This window comes from Apteryx rowi, unplaced genomic scaffold, assembly GCF_003343035.1.
Source record: "Apteryx rowi isolate R43461 unplaced genomic scaffold, aptRow1 scaffold_0, whole genome shotgun sequence".
Lineage (NCBI taxonomy): Eukaryota > Metazoa > Chordata > Aves > Apterygiformes > Apterygidae > Apteryx > Apteryx rowi.
The window spans coordinates 1,596,104-1,598,414 of record NW_020447195.1 but is presented as its reverse complement, the minus strand read 5'-3'; the positions used below and the strand labels follow the sequence as shown (position 1 = coordinate 1,598,414).

The window sequence follows — 2,311 nt, the reverse complement described above, 5'->3', positions numbered from 1 at the left end:
GGGGGAGAAAGAAAAAAGAAATTGCTTCTTGCCTCCATCCCTCAACAGCAGTTTCATTACCGCTGTGAGGCAGAAATTGGTAAGAGGCATGGAAATCATCCTTTATTTCCAGTATTTCTCTTCCCTTTCCTTATTACTAGAGACAAGGAGAGGAGAGAAGTTACCTCTGGAACTTACCGAGGCTACAGGATGATCAGGAGGAGGACGCAGGGAACAAGGTCTTTGGAACCGCCTCGGAACAGACAAACCCGGCGAAGGGCAGGTGGGGGCAGGCCGCCGCAGGCGCTTCACCCACACCCCTCCACCCGCCCGGCGGCACAGAGAGCGTCTGGCGCCTTGGGCACGGGGATCCCAAGCAGCCCCAGGTCTCTCGGCGCCGCGCGAGGACCCTCCACCGAGCTCAGCCCGCGCACACACCGCATCGCACAGCGGCGGGGAAGCCTCCAGCTCGCACGCTAGCGCCCGCCGCCGCCTCGGCAAGGCCCCTTCTAGCCACGCACGGACCTCGTAAAGTTATAATGGTCGGGGAGAGGTAACGGCATTTACACACTGCCTCGGGAATCCCCGGCCCCCGCCTCGCACACGGCCCGTCTGCGCCGCCCGTCCTCCCCCCGCGGGAGGGGGCGCCGGGCAGCGGGCAGCGACGCCCCTCGCAGCCAGCCCCAGGCTGCTGCCTTCCCGGCGAGGGGCAGCCCTGCCTCCCCCGTCCCAGTCCCACCCCGGCGCCAGAAGCGGGGGAGCAAGAAGCAGAACTCTCCTCCCTCCGCTTGCTGCTCCCTCCCTCCCTCCAAACCCCACTCACCTGGGAAAGGAGCCAAAGCTCGGCTACGTCGCCTTCTCCCCGTCTCCCCCACACTCAGCCTCTCGCCGCCATTTTCCTCGCTGCCTAGATTTAAATAGGAACCAGCCTCCCCGAGAGGAGCCACCAGCCGGCGCGAGGCACTGCGGGACCTGTAGTGCGGCCCCGCGCGGGCGCTCACGGGACCTGTGGTTCGGGGAGGCCCGGCCCCCGCGCGGGGCACCACGGGACCTGTAGTCCTCGCTGGAGCCCGCGGCTGTAGGTGTCCGGAGCCACCGCTCCCAGCGGCCCTCGCGGCGGGAGGGGCGGGGCTGCCCCGCCGCGGGGGCCGAGGCCGGGCCCGCCCCGAGCAGACACGGGGCCCGTCACGGGGGCGGCTCCCATGGCCGGGCGCCGCCGCCGAGGCCCCTCGGTTAAACGCGGGACTGGCCCTCGCCGTGCTTGGGGTCAAGCACGGTGGTGGCGGGCTCCGCACCGCTGTCAGGTTCATAAAAGGGGCATTTTTATGTTCACGGAGGGCTAAAACACACGGCATGGGGAGCAGCGGCGCCCTCGCACCTCCTCCTCCACCGGCAGTCCTTGCCCAGCAGTGGGGGAAGAGACGGTGCAGCACTGGCCTGTGCAATCCAAATATTTTGTTCCATCCAACACAGTAGGAAGGAAAAAAAAAAAATCCCGAAAGAGGATAAAGAAAAAAAAGATAAAGGAAAAAAAAAGATAAAAAACCACAAAAGATAAACCAACCACCCCCCAAAAAGATAACCCCCCTCCAAAAAAAAAAACAAAATCCAAAGAGGATAAACCAAAAATAATTTAAAAAAGGCAATGTGCTGTTATGAAGGAAGCAGTTTGGGGGTGCTGCACGCTGCGCTGAGGCAGCGGTACTGCTTGCAGTGTCACTTAGCTGGTAGCTGACAGGAGAGATGACTTACTCGCTCATTCATGAAAATTTATAGCCAAGGCTAAAGCTAGCATGACAAAAGAGAAAAACAAGTGCCACCTCCAGGCAGCTTTTTTCAAATTGGGAAGGTCTGAATGACTTGCCTGGTACATGAAATCACTCAGAAATTTTATTAAGAATACTACATCTGCCATCCCTCACTTTTTTTAAATTCCACTTAGTTTGGTGCTGCTGCAATTTAAGTTTTTAAACATCTTCCATTAATGCTATTTATCATTGCTTCAAAAAAACCTGCAGGAAAGCCAGTTGTTGGGGCAGCAAAATCTAAAACCATTTTATGCCACACTATACCAAGAAAGAGGAGAAAATCTTTATATGATTAATTTTCCTTGGAACTAGCTTCCCAGTAGTTCCCTGAGTGATATTAAGGACTCAATTCACTTATGATCCTTCATCTATGAAAGGAAATCAAAGACTCCATAAAAGGTTAAAAAAAAAAMAAACACACAATGATTATGTAATTAAGAACTGCATCCATACACAGAACAGGAAATGGAATTTCCAATATTAACTACATCATGGAATTTATAATAATTACAGTCACAGCACAA

General features: G+C 55.4%; 1 protein-coding gene across 17 annotated transcripts in view; it reads right to left on the bottom strand.

Moving 5' to 3' along the window:
• NCOA3 (nuclear receptor coactivator 3) overlaps nucleotides 1-947 on the bottom strand; it is a 99,287-nt gene extending 98,340 nt beyond the window's left edge. For all 17 annotated transcript variants that reach the window (XM_026071729.1, XM_026073359.1, XM_026069243.1 and 14 more), the window contains exon 1: nucleotides 803-947. The gene's annotated coding sequence lies outside the window, so the exon portion shown is untranslated. The remainder of the gene's footprint in view (nucleotides 1-802) is intronic.
• Nucleotides 948-2,311: the final 1,364 nt, after the last annotated feature.